Below are 20,134 nucleotides of genomic sequence, written 5' to 3'. Positions count from 1 at the left end.
CGAGCCCGTTATGACTAGCGCTACACACAATTCTTGTGTCCCGGTGTATATCAAAATGCCGAAGTTCTACTATGTTAGCCACCTGCTTTTTCAGGTTTTCGAATGATATTTGACATTCATCACTCCAAATGTAATCGTTTTTCCGGCTTAATAGTGGGCGCAATGACGCTGATGATTCCGCAAGCGCCGGAAGATATTTGTGCAAGCTGTGAATGGAGCCCATAAAAGATTTAAGTTGTGAAACCGTTTTTGGTGCTTTTAGCGATTCGATCGGTTCCGTTTTTCGGACAAGCGGTGTTATTCCGGTACGCGTTATTTTGTGTCCCAACCATTCACACTCTCTCCGCGCAAATTGCCATTTTGTGAGCTTAAGTGACATATTCTTGCGATCCAATTTCCTCAAAATTTTCTCAACTGTCGAGATATGCTCAATCTCTGTACCTTTGGTGACCACCATAATGCCATCAATAAAAGCATGCGCCTGCGGAAATTCCCAAAGGATCGTATCCATCACTCTTTGAAATTCCGCTGGCATGGTTGTAAGGCCGTAGAACCCCGTTTTAAAACGATACGTGCCCGTTGATTTTCCTCCCACCAGCGAAAAATTGCATTGCACGCTCGTTTCCGGGCTAAGTGGTAATTGACCGTACGCGTACGTAAGGTCCATAGCAGAAAAACATACATCTCCTGGTTTCCGTTCGCTTATCGTTTGTCCTACCGTATCCATAAGCTCTTCTATGTTCGGCATTTGGTATTTATTCTTATGGACTTGCTTGTTCAACTCCCGGGATTCTAACGCTTATTTTACTGATCCGTCATTTTTCACTGTTATTACGATCGGAGAAACAAAATACTTATCCGAACATTCATTCAGCATTTCAATGTGCCCTTGTCGTAAAAGTTTATCAATTTCCTTATCGACCTTATCCTGCAGTGTGATCGGCACTCTACGTCCTTTTTGTTGAATTGGCGTTAACGTTTCGAAAAAATCCGCGTGTACCCTATAATTCTTAATTTTTCCGACTCTGTTAAAAAGGTTTTCAAATTGCTTACTGAAATAGGTCTGCCAGTGATCTCGTGAATCCTCCACTTCAGTTGCCTCGGCCGCAGATTGATCACTCTGTACCGACATCACATTCTCCTCCGGTGTCTTTTGCACTATCTGTAATCCAAGATTTGGCATTAGGTCTCTCCCAATAATAGATGGTCTGCTTCCTCCAATCACTCTAATATTCGCGTTGGTCACCCATCCGTTCGTTTCCAACAATACGTCCACTGTTCCTAGTAGTCGTAAGGGGTTGTTTCCGTAATCCCTGAACTCATCATCCTCCGGTGCTGGTGCCTTTACATTTACGCCTGCAGTGCCCAATGTCCGTTTCAATTCCCCAATGGTGAATATTGAAATCGGTGATCCACTTTCTATCCAAACAATTGTTTGCTTTCCATTTACCTTAATTGGTAGTCGGGCGCCGGCCACTTTTATTTCTGTTTCTTTGCGAGGTTTAATAGCCATGACAACAATCTCCTGAGCTATCCGAATCCCACGATCGTTGCTTCTTTATCGGTGTATTAACCCAGCCAACGGAATTCTCATGCTGCGAGTAAGTATCCTCCGCGTCGCCTATTTCACTAGCTTCCATATCCTCCTGATTTTGGATTAGTCCCATTGCCGGTCTTCCCCGATTATTTCGCTTTCCCCTACAAGTCCTCTCGTAGTGTCCCGTTTTTCGGCAGAAGTTACACGTTGCATTTTTGGCTGGACAAGTTGTGAGGTGTTCCGGAATAAAATTGGGTTGGTCACAATTATAGCATCTTCTAGAACCACCCCCTCTCATTTCTGTTCGCCCCCTAAACGATCCACGGCCCCGCTGTCTATTGTTTCTGTATCCTCCTCGGATGACTCCCACCGGTTCCGTCTTGATTTGGAACGCTCCAGTTCCACCTGTGGTGCCACTAGTTGTTGCTCCCCTGGTTATTGATCCGTCTGACTTAGCATATTTGTATCCACGTTCATATGAAAGTGCAATACGGTACACCTCCTCTGGTGTCTTCGTCGAGCGACACTACTCGTTTTGCGCCTCCCTATTGTTCATGTTCACAATGAACACATCCCGTAAAATCCTGGTCTCCAATGCTCCAAAATTACATCGAGCAGCCAGCCCACTCAACACTGAGTGGAACTGTTCCAACGACTCTCCTATTTGTTGCTTCCGTGCCAAAAGTTGGAATGTCTCGTAAGTTTCGTTCCGTTCCTTCTTAAATTCTGTTTCAATAGTATCCAATACTCTAGAGTACCTTGTTGTAGATAAATCCAGGTGTGGTTTCCTCCTATGTAGCTCATCCTGTCTTTTCTCCCCCAGACACAAATACAAGTTCGAGATAAGCGTTTGCTCCGACGCCAGGCGATTTTTTCCGTCTACCTCCACTGTTAAATCTGTAACCTGCGCTGCAGGTAACGTACTGACATATTAGAAATTCTTTGGGTTTATACTATATTTGGCCATCATCCCCCATTGAAAACGATTGAACCAAAACTCCCATAGCATTGGTGGCTCTGCAAACGTCGAGGGCCAAAACGATGTAATCCCCAGCGGGTTTTTCCCCCCACTTTGGCCTGTTGGCTGCGCCATGAGAAAAGACGGTTTCGAGGTGTTATTTTTAATCCTGTTAGTTAGTAACCGTAGTTTAGAAAGTTAGTCGGAGACAATAAAAAAGCTGTCATCCGAAAATGACAGACAAACTCCGAAGGTTAAATACCAGTTAGCGCCAGACAGATAAATGAATTAAGTAGCACAACTAAAAATGGAACTTGAACTAAATTTAGATACTATGACACTTTGTTTTTATAATACATCAGTAGATACTGACCAACTGTGTTTAGGCTTACCTTTACACTGATTAGAAATACAAGATACTTATTTCATTTTTTTTTGGATTCGATTAAAAGCATTTAAATTATAAACACTGAAAATCAATAATACTGCAGAATGGAAAGAAATCTCGCGTACATTCTTTATTCAAGTGCAGCTAATGAGTAACCCTATAAAATATTTCCAATAAAATGAGAAAATTATACAATATTAGATCTAAAATTTTGATTGAATTGACTGTTTGTTTCCTGTAATTTTATCCTTTAAAATCTAGACTTAAAATAATTAAAAACTTTACCATCTTGTTATTTAAAATTGTTCATTTTTTTTCTTTTTTAATTCCATTGAAACTTGTAATCAATTCCGGTAAAAATTTTCCTTTGATTCATAGATTTGTTTTTTTTATTTTAGGATTAATTACGTTTGCAACTAATTTTGCAATTTTTTCGGCAATTTTGTTGTTTTTTTTTCGTTGTTTTTTCAGCATGGTGAAAAGAAGATAATTGTGGCATTCATTACAAAAACTGTGGGACTTATTCCTAGAAAATTGGTCCAAACTTAGTGTTGGTTTCGTTTTAAATCTCTTCCGATAATGATTGATCTGATTGGATAACTTTTAAAAAGAGACACACAATTTTTATTGTGCGTCAAAAAAAATTACGACCTTTTTTCTATGTTTTCCCTGATTCATTATCTTTTTTTCAATAATTCAACGTTGTATTTGAAATTCAGAATGCTTCACTTTTGTTTGATAGTTGTTTTTTTTTGTTTTTTATAGTCTATGCTTTTTATTTATTTTTGGTTTCCTTTATTTCGGTTTTAGTTTTTTTTATAACCAAGACAGGTTGAAAAAATTCAGCCATGATAAAATTGTAAAATAAACTCATCAAGTTTTAAAATAATTACACTTTTAAATTGGCATCTATTATTTTAATCTGGGTCAACTATCAACTATTACACTATTACACAGCCTTTTTTTTGTTATTGTTTTCTCATAAATAATTCTCAGCCAACTTTTTAACCGGTTGACAATACTTTTTTTTACAGAAAAGACTTGTCAACTTTGATAAAATATTGACGTGACTTCATAAAAAGTTTTTCTTGCAGTTTTTTTATTAAGGAACAACGGTGGTGAGCCTTTTCTTGGCAACAAAAATTTGTGTTCTCGTTTTACTAAAATCTTTGTTTCCAAAGTAAATTACGTTGGTTGGGAATAAAAAAGTGATGATTTTTTGGAACGGTTGTTGAACAATTTTTAAAATGAAATGATGGAAAAGTGAAACAATTTCGAGAAAAAATTAAATTTTTCCAATCAAAACTCAAGAAAAGTTATAGTAAACACAATCCACCACCATACCAATCCATGTTAAAGTTTCCTTTTGTTTCGGTAGCTGAAATAACTAAAACAATTTTTGCTTAAAAAAACATTAATAGATGCTTGAAAAAGGCTGATGCTGCAAAGAAACTTTGAAGTTAAATGTCAAAGCATATCGAAACAACAATTGAAAAGTATAAAATTATTTAGAAAACCTTGCAATTTCAGTGAAAAATTTTATCAAAAAACAGGCAGTGAGTTCTTTACGCCTTTAGAATTAAAAAGTTAGAAAATCAGTTGTATCGTGCAAATGCACTAAGACTCAAAACTCCAAAAATTGTGTCCAATAATCAAAAAATGACAGAAAAGACTCTACAATTTTATGAAGTGCTTTAAAAATCTAAGGAAATGGAACAAGTGTTTAAAAGTTTTCTTCATTCGTACACTTCTGCAATGAACATCGAAGTTTGTTTTATCAACGTTTTTTCACTCGATTGCCATGTTTAATTTTCAAAAGATGTCTCAAATTACTAATTGAAACACGCATAACCATGTGACATTCTAAATGGGGACTTAACTGAATGTTATGAATATCTACGTTTCCCCCGCGATGTTAAGATTTGCTCCATACGTAATATAACTGTATTTTTTTCAATTTAGTGAACGTTTCTTTTTAAAATATATTAGTTATCTGATCATTTCTATTAAAAATCATCCATGCCTTTATATAATATAAGTCAGTTAAAATTAATACACTATCAATAAACTTTTGCTCATTCAATGCTGGAGTTCGTTTGTTGGGGTGATTTGAGAGGGAGATACTGACAAAATCTTGCCCAATGATTTTAGGTCGAACTCTCGCTCTTCTTCTGGCAAGTTTGATAAAACAGTAAACAATTTCGATAAATATTCGAGTGAGTTAAGGACATTCCTGAAGTTGCTTGAAACGAATGAGGGTTCTCATCCCTAGAGTTTGCTAGGGAGGACGCTCTATAAATTTTCAAAGTTTCACTCATTTCAGGCACTGAAAACAGATAGAAAATTGAATTCATTTTTTAAGAGTGTTTGGTTTTGGACATGGATTGCCCTGATTTTTTCTTTTTTCATTAATTTTTCTTCAATTTACTTTTCAAAAACATACCGCACAAATTTGTTTCATTTGCGATTGATTGAAAATAAAATCGCGCTATACTGTTTTAAAATTTGGGAACATAGAAACACAGCTTTTTTCAAATTGAGATCTTGATTTGATTATATTGATTTTCAACACACATAATTTTTGATTCAAATGCTTAAAAAAATCAACAATTCAGATTCGGAATTTTTTTTAGCTTTCACTGACATTCTAGTATGCATGTAACTTTAAAAAATCTAATTCAGTTTATCCTAGAAAGTTTACCCATAATTGTTTTAAAAAATTTTGAGATTAAATAGAAATAAAAAAAATCATAATTTTCAAAATATATTCCCAATGATTTTAGGTCGAACTCTCGCTCTTCTTCTGACAAGTTTGATAAAACAGTAAACAGGTTTCGATAAATATTCGGGTGAGTTAAGGACATTCCTGAAGTTGCGTGAAACGAATCGGGGTTCTCATCCATCGAATTTGCTAGGGAGGACGCTCCATAAATTTTCAAAGTTGCACGCATTTCAGGCAGTGAAAACATTTAGAAAATTCAATTCATTTTTTAAAAGTTTTTGGTTTGGAAATAGATTGCCACGATTTTGTTTTTCTAAACTTCATTCAATTTACCTTTCAAAACTATCCCGTGCAAGTTTGTTTCATATGCAATTGATTGAAAGTAAAATCGCGCTAAAATGTTTTAAAATTTGGGAATATAGAAACATTGTTTTGTTTCCAAATTGAGATCTTAAATTGATTTTCAACACAAATATTTTTTGATTAAAATGCTTTAAAAAAATCAAAATTTCAGATCCGGAGTTTTTAGGTTTCACTTTAATTCTGGTATAAATGTAATTTTAAGAAATCTAATTCAGTTTATCCTAGAAAGCTTACCCATAAAAGTTTAAATAATTTTAGAGATTAAATAGAAAAAAAAATTCATAATTTTCAAAATATATTCGTATGTTAGTCCTATGTTATCATGATTCTTTTTTGAAAAAACATTATCACAATCAAACTCCTTCAAATCTTCCTGGTCGATTTGTTTAGTATGAAAACAGGTCAGCAAATTCAAAGTCTTTGCGAAGTCTAAAATTTCGTTTCTTATTTTGAATTAGAGCTGCCACAAGCATAAAACTATAGGTCGCTTTAACAAAATGGCAAGCCATCAAGTCAAAGCGACAAATTGGCAACAATTTAAAAAAAAATCGAATAGTTTCAAAAATTTAAACGCAATTATTTGAGCTTTAGTCCTTTGCTGGAGTTCTTTTGGTGGGGTGATTTGAGAGGGAATTACTGACAACACCGGGCCATATGATTTTAGGTCTAACTTTTTCTTCTTCTGGCAAGTTTGATAAAACAGTAAACAGGTTTCGATAAGTATTCGGGTAAGTTAAGGACATTCCTGAAGTTGCGTGAAACGAATTGAGGTTCTCATCCCTAGAATTTGCTAAGGAGGACGCTCCATAAATTTTTCAAAGTTGCACTCATTTCAGACAGTGAAAACAGTTAGAAAATTGAATTAATTTTTTAAAAGTGTTTGGTTTGGACATACATCGTCACGATTTTTTCTTTTTTTTTCAACCTTATTCAATTTCGCTTTCGAAAACATCACGCGCAAGTTTGTTTCATATGCAATTGATTGAAAGTAAAATTGCGCTAAACTGTTTTAAAATTTGGGAATACAGAAACATTGTTTTTTTTCCAAATTGAGATCTTAAATTGATTTTCAACACAAATAAATTTTCATTAAAATACTTTACAAAAATCAAAAACTCAGATTCGGAATTTTTCAGGTTTCTCTGAAATTCTGTTATGCATGTATTTTTTAAAATTCTAATTCAGTTTATCCTAGAAAGCTTGCCCATAAAAGTTTTTAAAAAATTTTTGAGATTAAAAAGAAATAAAAAAAATTTCATAATTTTCAAAATATATTCGTATGTTAGTCTTTTGTCATCATGATTCTTTTTTCACGCAGTTTGGAAAAACATTATCACAATCAAACTCCTTCAAATCTTCCTGGTCGATTTGTTTAGTTTAAAAACAGGTCAGCATATTCGAGTTCTTTGCGAAGTCTGAATTGTCGTTTCTTATTTTGAATTAGAGCTGCCACAAGCATAAAACTATAGGTCGCTTTAACAAAAGGGCAAGCCATCATGTCAAAGCGACAAATTGGCAACAATTTAAAAAAAATGAATAATTTCAAAAATTTAAACGCAAACATTTGAGCTTTAGTCATTTGCTGGAGTTCCTTTGGTGGGGTGATTTGAGAGGGAATTACTGACAACATCAGGCCATATGATTTTACACCTAACTTTCTCTTCTCCTGGCAAGTTTGATAAAACAGTAAACAGGTTTCGATAAATATTCGGGTGAGTTTTAGGACCTTCCTGAAGTTGCTTGAAACGAATGAGGTTTCTCATCCCTAGAGTTTGCTAGGGAGGACGCTCTATAAATTTGCAAAGTTTCACTCATTTCTGGCACTGAAAACAGATAGAAAATTGAATTAATTTTTTAAGAGTGTTTGGTTTTGGACATGGATTGCCCTGATTTTTTTTTGCATTAATTTTTCTTCAATTTCGCTTTCGAAAACATCCCGTGCAAGTTTGTTTCATATGCAATTGATTGAAAGTAAAATCGCGCTAAACTGTTTTAAAATTTGGGAATTTAGAAATATTGTTTTTTTTCCAAATTGAGATCTTAAATTGATTTTCAACACAAACTATTTTTTATTAAAATGCTTTACAAAAATCAAAAATATAGATTCGGAATTTTTTATGTTTCTCTGAAATTCTGGTATGCATGTATTTTTTAAAAATCTAATTCAGTTTATCCCAGAACGCTTACCCATAAAAGTTGAAAAAAAATTTTGAGATTAAATAGAAATAAAAAAATTTCATAATTTTCAAAATATGTTCGTATGTTAGTCTTATGTCATCATGATTTTTTTTTCACGCAGTTTGAAAAAACATTATCACAATCAAACTCCTTCAAATTTTCCTGGTCGATTCATTTAGTTTGAAAACAGGTCTTTGCGAAGTCTAAATTCAAAGTCTTTGCGAAGTCTAAATTTTCGTTTCTTGTTTTGAATGAGAGCTGCCACAAGCATAAAACTATAGGTCGCTTTAACAAAATGGCAAGCCATCCTGTCAAAGCGACAAATTGGCAACAGTTTAAAAAAAGTTGAATAGTTTCAAAAATTTCAACGCAAACATTTGAGCTTTAGTCGTTTGCTGGAGTTCCTTTGGTGATTTGAGAGGGAATTACAGACAACATCATGCCATATGATTTTAGGTCTAAGTTTCGCTTCATCTGGCAAGTTTGATAAAACAGTAAACATGTTTCGATAGGTATTCGGGTGAGTTAAGGACATTCCTGAAGTTGCGTGAAACGAATTGGGGTTCTCATCCCTTGAAGTTGCTAGGGAGGAGGCTCCATAAATTTTCAAAGTTGCACTCATTTCAGGCAGTGAAAACAGCTAGAAAATTGAATTCAATTTTTAAAAGTGTTTGGTTGGAAAAAACATTATCACAAACAAACTCCTTCAAAACTTTCTGGTCGATTCATTTAGTTTGAAAACAGGTCAGCATATTCAAGGTCTTTGCGAAGTCTAAATTTTCGTTTCTTGTTTTGAATGAGAGCTGCCACAAGCATAAAACTATAGGTCGTTTTGACAAAATGGTACGCCATCATGTCAAAGCGATAAATTGGCAACAATTTAAAAAAAATCGATTAGTTTCAAAAATTTAAACGCAAATATTTGAGCTTTAGTCCTTTGCTGGAGTTCCTTTGGTGGGGTGATTTGAGATGGAATTACTGAAAACATCATGCCATATGATTTTAGGTCTAACTTCCTCTTCTTCTGGCAAGTTTGATAAAACAGTAAACAGGTTTCGATAAATATTCGGGTGAGTTTTAGGACCTTCCTGAAGTTGCTTGAAACGAATGAGGGTTCTCATCCCTAGAGTTTGCTAGGGAGGACGCTCTATAAATTTTCGAAGTTTCACTCATTTCAGGCACTGAAAACAGATAGAAAATTGAATTCATTTTTTAAGAGTGTTTGGTTTTGGACATGGATTGCCCTCATTTTTTCTTTTTGCATTAATTTTTCTTCAATTTACCTTTCAAAAACATACCGCACAAGTTTGTTTCATATGCGATTGATTGAAAATAGAATCGCGCTATATTGTTTTAAAATTTGGGAATTTAGAAATATTGTTTTTTTTCCAAATTGAGATCTTAAATTGATTTTCAACACAAACAATTTTTTATTAAAATGCTTTACAAAAATCAAAAATATAGATTCGGAATTTTTTATGTTTCTCTGAAATTCTGGTATGCATGTATTTTTAAAAAATCTAATTCAGTTTATCCCAGAACGCTTACCCATAAAAGTTGAAAAAAAATTTTGAGATTAAATAGAAATAAAAAAATTTCATAATTTTCAAAATATGTTCGTATGTTAGTCTTATGTCATCATGATTTTTTTTTCACGCAGTTTGAAAAAACATTATCACAATCAAACTCCTTCAAATTTTCCTGGTCGATTCATTTAGTTTGAAAACAGGTCTTTGCGAAGTCTAAATTCAAAGTCTTTGCGAAGTCTGAATTGTCGTTTCTTATTTTGAATTAGAGCTGCCACAAGCATAAAACTATAGGTCGCTTTAACAAAAGGGCAAGCCATCATGTCAAAGCGACAAATTGGCAACAATTTAAAAAAAAAATGAATAGTTTCAAAAATTTAAACGCAAACATTTGAGCTTTAGTCATTTGCTGGAGTTCCTTTGGTGGGGTGATTTGAGAGGGAATTACTGACAACATCAGGCCATATGATTTTACACCTAACTTTCTCTTCTCCTGGCAAGTTTGATAAAACAGTAAACAGGTTTCGATAAATATTCGGGTGAGTTTTAGGACCTTCCTGAAGTTGCTTGAAACGAATGAGGGTTCTCATCCCTAGAGTTTGCTAGGGAGGACGCTCTATAAATTTGCAAAGTTTCACTCATTTCAGGCACTGAAAACAGATAGAAAATTGAATTAATTTTTTAAGAGTGTTTGGTTTTGGACATGGATTGCCCTGATTTTTTTTGCTTTAATTTTTCTTCAATTTCGCTTTCGAAAACATCCCGTGCAAGTTTGTTTCATATGCAATTGATTGAAAGTAAAATCGCGCTAAACTGTTTTAAAATTTGGGAATTTAGAAATATTGTTTTTTTCCAAATTGAGATCTTAAATTGATTTTCAACACAAACAATTTTTTATTAAAATGCTTTACAAAAATCAAAAATATAGATTCGGAATTTTTTATGTTTCTCTGAAATTCTGGTATGCATGTATTTTTTAAAAATCTAATTCAGTTTATCCCAGAACGCTTACCCATAAAAGTTGAAAAAAATTTTTGAGATTAAATAGAAATAAAAAAATTTCATAATTTTCAAAATATGTTCGTATGTTAGTCTTATGTCATCATGATTTTTTTTTCACGCAGTTTGAAAAAACATTATCACAATCAAACTCCTTCAAATTTTCCTGGTCGATTCATTTAGTTTGAAAACAGGTCTTTGCGAAGTCTAAATTCAAAGTCTTTGCGAAGTCTAAATTTTCGTTTCTTGTTTTGAATGAGAGCTGCCACAAGCATAAAACTATAGGTCGCTTTAACAAAATGGCAAGCCATCCTGTCAAAGCGACAAATTGGCAACAGTTTAAAAAAAGTTGAATAGTTTCAAAAATTTCAACGCAAACATTTGAGCTTTAGTCGTTTGCTGGAGTTCCTTTGGTGATTTGAGAGGGAATTACAGACAACATCATGCCATATGATTTTAGGTCTAACTTTCGCTTCATCTGGCAAGTTTGATAAAACAGTAAACATGTTTCGATAGGTATTCGGGTGAGTTAAGGACATTCCTGAAGTTGCGTGAAACGAATTGGGGTTCTCATCCCTTGAAGTTGCTAGGGAGGAGGCTCCATAAATTTTCAAAGTTGCACTCATTTCAGGCAGTGAAAACAGTTAGAAAATTGAATTCAATTTTTAAAAGTGTTTGGTTGGAAAAAACATTATCACAAACAAACTCCTTCAAAACTTTCTGGTCGATTCATTTAGTTTGAAAACAGGTCAGCATATTCAAGGTCTTTGCGAAGTCTAAATTTTCGTTTCTTGTTTTGAATGAGAGCTGCCACAAGCATAAAACTATAGGTCGTTTTGACAAAATGGTAAGCCATCATGTCAAAGCGATAAATTGGCAACAATTTAAAAAAAATCGATTAGTTTCAAAAATTTAAACGCAAATATTTGAGCTTTAGTCCTTTGCTGGAGTTCCTTTGGTGGGGTGATTTGAGATGGAATTACTGAAAACATCATGCCATATGATTTTAGGTCTAACTTCCTCTTCTTCTGGCAAGTTTGATAAAACAGTAAACAGGTTTCGATAAATATTCGGGTGAGTTTTAGGACCTTCCTGAAGTTGCTTGAAACGAATGAGGGTTCTCATCCCTAGAGTTTGCTAGGGAGGACGCTCTATAAATTTTCGAAGTTTCACTCATTTCAGGCACTGAAAACAGATAGAAAATTGAATTCATTTTTTAAGAGTGTTTGGTTTTGGACATGGATTGCCCTGATTTTTTCTTTTTGCATTAATTTTTCTTCAATTTACCTTTCAAAAACATACCGCACAAGTTTGTTTCATATGCGATTGATTGAAAATAGAATCGCGCTATATTGTTTTAAAATTGGAGCTATAGAAACTTTGTTTTTTTTTCCAACTTGATATGTTATCTTGATTTTCAACACAAATAATTTTTGATTAAAATGCTTAAAAAAATCAAAAAATCAGAAACGGATGTTTTTAGCTTTCACTGACATTCTGGTATGCTTGTAATTTTTAAAAATTTAATTCAGTTTATCCTAGAAAGCTTACCCATAAATGTTTAAAGGTTTTTTGTGATTAAATAGAAATAAAAAAATTAATAATCTTCAAAATACATTCGTATGTTATTATTAAGTTATCATGCCTCTTTTTTCACGCAGTATTAAGAAATATTCACAAACAAACTCCTACAAATTTTTCTGTTCGATTCATTTAGTTTGAAAACGGGTCAGCATATTCATGGTCTTTGCGAAATCTAAATTGTCGTTTCTTATTTTGAATGAGAGCTGCCACAAGCATAAAACTATAGGTCGCTTTGACAAAATGGCAAAGCATCATGTCAAAGCGACAACTTGGCAACAATTTAAAAAAAATTGAATAGTTTCAAACATTTAAACGCAAATATTTGAGCTTTAGTAGAGTTTTTCTCTTCAAAAGTTCTCTCGATCAGCAATCAAAACCATTGAGTTTCCAAAATAGATTACAAATGCTTACTAAATCAATAAATGCTCATCGGAACATAATGATGTATAAATCAACATAAATTACATCTAAATTTTTAAATATTGGTTGAACAGCATAAAATGATGAATTTCAGAGAGTAGATGCTGTTGGGTTGACCTGGAAAATTAATAAAAAAGTTTTATTGGTTGTTGCTCGTCAAATTTGTGACAGAAAAATTTTTTAACATCAGAAAATTTTGGCTACTTTGCTATGTACAGAGAATAACTGTTGTAAACAATAGTTTCAAAAGTAATTAAAGTCGATGGAAAAATGCCAGGTAAATTTTGATGTTCTATGAACCCACTGCTTTCAAACTTAAACATAAAAAGATAGTTGTACAATTTTAACAGAATAATGGGAACTAAGAAATAAAATAAAGTTACTTGAACATATTTTTTTAAGACGAGTATTCAGTAAGTTGGCAAAAAACCGATGCACTCAAACTTAACAAGATAACAAAAGTTATGTTTTCAACCGTGTACTGTCATAAATGAGCAATTGTACTCTGACTAAAAATCAATGCTTTTAAGCTCAATATTATCAGATATAATTAGAATTTTCAACCTAGTTCAACCTAGAGTACTGGGTACTGTGGTAACACCGGAAGTAAGTTATATTGAATCAAAAGAAATAATACTAGATCAAGTCTGTGCATTTCACTAGCGCCAAGTTGCCAAATCCATCGCCAGTTACTAAACTTCTTGCTATGTTCAGACCATTATTTACTGTAACAGTTTCCTTCAAATCGACTAAAATACCAATTTCATTTTGCCATGTTAACTCAAAGTTTTGAATATCAGTCCACATTGTTTCTGCTGCAAATCCTGTAACATACGCAACAATAAATCATGGCTTTCTTCCTACTGGTTTTGTGTATTCAGTACCATATCCACTGTTGTGTTCAGTCAATCTTCGCTTTAAAGATGATGTCGAACCAATATAAAGCAGACTAGGTTGTTTCAGGCTTTGAAGTTCATATTGAATGAGGTCACAAAATTCTCATTAGATGCATCCAAGTTGGGATTATTATGTTCGGACTTTAATACTTTTTTTGCTATGAGTCGTTTAAACTGAGTGATATAACTACTATTCAAGTAAACAATGCAACCCAACGCATCAACCCATGGTGAATCTTGTTGGTTGTTTTTAAGTATTTTTTCATGGCTTGAGATCAAATGCCGTTTAGGTCGCTGTCTGTAAAAAAAAAACCTAAAATCCTTTGTTGGCGAGTCAACAAAAACTAATTCCGGTAGTCTCAGCCCAAAAATCGTAATTTTGTCAGGTGATATAGAGCTTCTTTCAACATCAAGGTAAGAAATTTTTTGGTTTTCAGTAAATCTTCGATAGATGGGGAAGTGTAAAATGCTTTCCCGTACTCTTGAAATCTCTCCAAATTGACATATGTTATTCTTCATCGTCTTCTGCTCCTTTACTAACCCGGGCCGGTATCCTTTGGTTAATGTTGGAATATGGACAAAGTCCATATTGCTTGACACATACGGCAGTTTTAATATCCACCAAAGTGTTTCTGTAATGGAAAGTACACGGGAAGTGATAGGGGATAATTTTCTTTGATCCCCTAACGCCCGCAATTTTACTGTTGTCTACTTCAGAAACATGTACTTCAAAGCTGTTGCTTTCATTCGATGAAGAGAAATTAGCCTTAGCACGAGTTTCAAAACCTGCGGCGTACTTTGCAATGTAACGAGCACTCATCACTTTATAACAATTCTGTAGATTGATACTGGACTGAACAAGTGCAAAGATTGCAGAATTCATTGGTGATATGTGTTTATATGGTTCTGCTGGATATTGATGTTTTCCACCTGTCAACATTTCATCAATTTTTAAGTTATTCGTAGTTTGATCAAACTCTGCAAGTTCATTCTCCAATTAAAGATTCGTTGTTCCATCTGAGTACTCGTTAAAAATGTTTTTGTATTAATAACAAAAACTCCTCGGATAGTTCGGAACACGGCAAATTTATTTCCCTACTTTATCTGTTTTTTTTAATGACACCTGAATTGCGCTTTTTTACAATCGTGTGTTTGATATTTGTGGAACAGTTTTCCGATTTCATTTTTTTTTTCAATGATATTTGATATGAGTTTGGTAGTTTAAACAAAAAAGTAGGCAACGAGCAGCAAACACGCTCTTGAACGCAATTCGAAAAAGGATTTTCGTTTGACCAAATCAAAGCATGATTATGAGGAAAACCTGCAGTAGCCACAAGCATAAAACTATAGGTCGCTTTAACAAAATGGCAAGCCATCCTGTCAAAGCGACAAATTGGCAACAGTTTAAAAAAAGTTGAATAGTTTCAAAAATTTCAACGCAAACATTTGAGCTTTAGTCGTTTGCTGGAGTTCCTTTGGTGATTTGAGAGGGAATTACAGACAACATCATGCCATATGATTTTAGGTCTAACTTTCGCTTCATCTGGCAAGTTTGATAAAACAGTAAACATGTTTCGATAGGTATTCGGGTGAGTTAAGGACATTCCTGAAGTTGCGTGAAACGAATTGGGGTTCTCATCCCTTGAAGTTGCTAGGGAGGAGGCTCCATAAATTTTCAAAGTTGCACTCATTTCAGGCAGTGAAAACAGTTAGAAAATTGAATTCAATTTTTAAAAGTGTTTGGTTGGAAAAAACATTATCACAAACAAACTCCTTCAAAACTTTCTGGTCGATTCATTTAGTTTGAAAACAGGTCAGCATATTCAAGGTCTTTGCGAAGTCTAAATTTTTGTTTCTTGTTTTGAATGAGAGCTGCCACAAGCATAAAACTATAGGTCGTTTTGACAAAATGGTACGCCATCATGTCAAAGCGATAAATTGGCAACAATTTAAAAAAAATCGATTAGTTTCAAAAATTTAAACGCAAATATTTGAGCTTTAGTCCTTTGCTGGAGTTCCTTTGGTGGGGTGATTTGAGATGGAATTACTGAAAACATCATGCCATATGATTTTAGGTCTAACTTCCTCTTCTTCTGGCAAGTTTGATAAAACAGTAAACAGGTTTCGATAAATATTCGGGTGAGTCTTAGGACCTTCCTGAAGTTGCTTGAAACGAATGAGGGTTCTCATCCCTAGAGTTTGCTAGGGAGGACGCTCTATAAATTTTCGAAGTTTCACTCATTTCAGGCACTGAAAACAGATAGAAAATTGAATTCATTTTTTAAGAGTGTTTGGTTTTGGACATGGATTGCCCTCATTTTTTCTTTTTGCATTAATTTTTCTTCAATTTACCTTTCAAAAACATACCGCACAAGTTTGTTTCATATGCGATTGATTGAAAATAGAATCGCGCTATATTGTTTTAAAATTTGGGAATTTAGAAATATTGTTTTTTTTCCAAATTGAGATCTTAAATTGATTTTCAACACAAACAATTTTTTATTAAAATGCTTTACAAAAATCAAAAATATAGATTCGGAATTTTTTATGTTTCTCTGAAATTCTGGTATGCATGTATTTTTTAAAAATCTAATTCAGTTTATCCCAGAACGCTTACCCATAAAAGTTGAAAAAAAATTTTGAGATTAAATAGAAATAAAAAAATTTCATAATTTTCAAAATATGTTCGTATGTTAGTCTTATGTCATCATGATTTTTTTTTCACGCAGTTTGAAAAAACATTATCACAATCAAACTCCTTCAAATTTTCCTGGTCGATTCATTTAGTTTGAAAACAGGTCTTTGCGAAGTCTAAATTCAAAGTCTTTGCGAAGTCTGAATTGTCGTTTCTTATTTTGAATTAGAGCTGCCACAAGCATAAAACTATAGGTCGCTTTAACAAAAGGGCAAACCATCATGTCAAAGCGACAAATTGGCAACAATTTAAAAAAAAAATGAATAGTTTCAAAAATTTAAACGCAAACATTTGAGCTTTAGTCATTTGCTGGAGTTCCTTTGGTGGGGTGATTTGAGAGGGAATTACTGACAACATCGGGCCATATGATTTTACACCTAACTTTCTCTTCTCCTGGCAAGTTTGATAAAACAGTAAACAGGTTTCGATAAATATTCGGGTGAGTTTTAGGACCTTCCTGAAGTTGCTTGAAACGAATGAGGGTTCTCATCCCTAGAGTTTGCTAGGGAGGACGCTCTATAAATTTGCAAAGTTTCACTCATTTCAGGCACTGAAAACAGATAGAAAATTGAATTAATTTTTTAAGAGTGTTTGGTTTTGGACATGGATTGCCCTGATTTTTTTTTGCATTAATTTTTCTTCAATTTCGCTTTCGAAAACATCCCGTGCAAGTTTGTTTCATATGCAATTGATTGAAAGTAAAATCGCGCTAAACTGTTTTAAAATTTGGGAATTTAGAAATATTGTTTTTTTCCAAATTGAGATCTTAAATTGATTTTCAACACAAACAATTTTTTATTAAAATGCTTTACAAAAATCAAAAATATAGATTCGGAATTTTTTATGTTTCTCTGAAATTCTGGTATGCATGTATTTTTTAAAAATCTAATTCAGTTTATCCCAGAACGCTTACCCATAAAAGTTGAAAAAAATTTTTGAGATTAAATAGAAATAAAAAAATTTCATAATTTTCAAAATATGTTCGTATGTTAGTCTTATGTCATCATGATTTTTTTTTTCACGCAGTTTGAAAAAACATTATCACAATCAAACTCCTTCAAATTTTCCTGGTCGATTCATTTAGTTTGAAAACAGGTCTTTGCGAAGTCTAAATTCAAAGTCTTTGCGAAGTCTAAATTTTCGTTTCTTGTTTTGAATGAGAGCTGCACAAGCATAAAACTATAGGTCGCTTTAACAAAATGGCAAGCCATCCTGTCAAAGCGACAAATTGGCAACAGTTTAAAAAAAGTTGAATAGTTTCAAAAATTTCAACGCAAACATTTGAGCTTTAGTCGTTTGCTGGAGTTCCTTTGGTGATTTGAGAGGGAATTACAGACAACATCATGCCATATGATTTTAGGTCTAACTTTCGCTTCATCTGGCAAGTTTGATAAAACAGTAAACATGTTTCGATAGGTATTCGGGTGAGTTAAGGACATTCCTGAAGTTGCGTGAAACGAATTGGGGTTCTCATCCCTTGAAGTTGCTAGGGAGGAGGCTCCATAAATTTTCAAAGTTGCACTCATTTCAGGCAGTGAAAACAGTTAGAAAATTGAATTCAATTTTTAAAAGTGTTTGGTTGGAAAAAACATTATCACAAACAAACTCCTTCAAAACTTTCTGGTCGATTCATTTAGTTTGAAAACAGGTCAGCATATTCAAGGTCTTTGCGAAGTCTAAATTTTCGTTTCTTGTTTTGAATGAGAGCTGCCACAAGCATAAAACTATAGGTCGTTTTGACAAAATGGTAAGCCATCATGTCAAAGCGATAAATTGGCAACAATTTAAAAAAAATCGATTAGTTTCAAAAATTTAAACGCAAATATTTGAGCTTTAGTCCTTTGCTGGAGTTCCTTTGGTGGGGTGATTTGAGATGGAATTACTGAAAACATCATGCCATATGATTTTAGGTCTAACTTCCTCTTCTTCTGGCAAGTTTGATAAAACAGTAAACAGGTTTCGATAAATATTCGGGTGAGTTTTAGGACCTTCCTGAAGTTGCTTGAAACGAATGAGGGTTCTCATCCCTAGAGTTTGCTAGGGAGGACGCTCTATAAATTTTCGAAGTTTCACTCATTTCAGGCACTGAAAACAGATAGAAAATTGAATTCATTTTTTAAGAGTGTTTGGTTTTGGACATGGATTGCCCTGATTTTTTCTTTTTGCATTAATTTTTCTTCAATTTACCTTTCAAAAACATACCGCACAAGTTTGTTTCATATGCGATTGATTGAAAATAGAATCGCGCTATATTGTTTTAAAATTGGAGCTATAGAAACTTTGTTTTTTTTTCCAACTTGATATGTTATCTTGATTTTCAACACAAATAATTTTTGATTAAAATGCTTAAAAAAATCAAAAAATCAGAAACGGATGTTTTTAGCTTTCACTGACATTCTGGTATGCTTGTAATTTTTAAAAATTTAATTCAGTTTATCCTAGAAAGCTTACCCATAAATGTTTAAAGATTTTTTGTGATTAAATAGAAATAAAAAAATTAATAATCTTCAAAATACATTCGTATGTTATTATTAAGTTATCATGCCTCTTTTTTCCCGCAGTATTAAGAAATATTCACAAACAAACTCCTACAAATTTTTCTGTTCGATTCATTTAGTTTGAAAACGGGTCAGCATATTCATGGTCTTTGCGAAATCTAAATTGTCGTTTCTTATTTTGAATGAGAGCTGCCACAAGCATAAAACTATAGGTCGCTTTGACAAAATGGCAAAGCATCATGTCAAAGCGACAACTTGGCAACAATTTAAAAAAAATTGAATAGTTTCAAACATTTAAACGCAAATATTTGAGCTTTAGTAGAGTTTTTCTCTTCAAAAGTTCTCTCGATCAGCAATCAAAACCATTGAGTTTCCAAAATAGATTACAAATGCTTACTAAATCAATAAATGCTCATCGGAACATAATGATGTATAAATCAACATAAATTACATCTAAATTTTTAAATATTGGTTGAACAGCATAAAATGATGAATTTCAGAGAGTAGATGCTGTTGGGTTGACCTGGAAAATTAATAAAAAAGTTTTATTGGTTGTTGCTCGTCAAATTTGTGACAGAAAAATTTTTTAACATCAGAAAATTTTGGCTACTTTGCTATGTACAGAGAATAACTGTTGTAAACAATAGTTTCAAAAGTAATTAAAGTCGATGGAAAAATGCCAGGTAAATTTTGATGTTCTATGAACCCACTGCTTTCAAACTTAAACATAAAAAGATAGTTGTACAATTTTAACAGAATAATGGGAACTAAGAAATAAAATAAAGTTACTTGAACATATTTTTTTAAGACGAGTATTCAGTAAGTTGGCAAAAAACCGATGCACTCAAACTTAACAAGATAACAAAAGTTATGTTTTCAACCGTGTACTGTCATAAATGAGCAATTGTACTCTGACTAAAAATCAATGCTTTTAAGCTCAATATTATCAGATATAATTCGAATTTTCAACCTAGTTCAACCTAGAGTACTGGGTACTGTGGTAACACCGGAAGTAAGTTATATTGAATCAAAAGAAATAATACTAGATCAAGTCTGTGCATTTCACTAGCGCCAAGTTGCCAAATCCATCGCCAGTTACTAAACTTCTTGCTATGTTCAGACCATTATTTACTGTAACAGTTTCCTTCAAATCGACTAAATTACCAATTTCATTTTGCCATGTTAACTCAAAGTTTTGAATATCAGTCCACATTGTTTCTGCTGCAAATCTTGTAACATACGCAACAATAAATCATGGCTTTCTTCCTACTGGTTTTGTGTATTCAGTACCATATCCACTGTTGTGTTCAGTCAATCTTCGCTTTAAAGATGATGTCGAACCAATATAAAGCAGACTAGGTTGTTTCAGG

This window comes from Symsagittifera roscoffensis, chromosome 1 (genome assembly GCF_963678635.1).
Source record: "Symsagittifera roscoffensis chromosome 1, txSymRosc1.1, whole genome shotgun sequence".
Taxonomy (NCBI): domain Eukaryota; kingdom Metazoa; phylum Xenacoelomorpha; order Acoela; family Convolutidae; genus Symsagittifera; species Symsagittifera roscoffensis.
Note: the sequence above shows the minus strand (reverse complement) of the source record.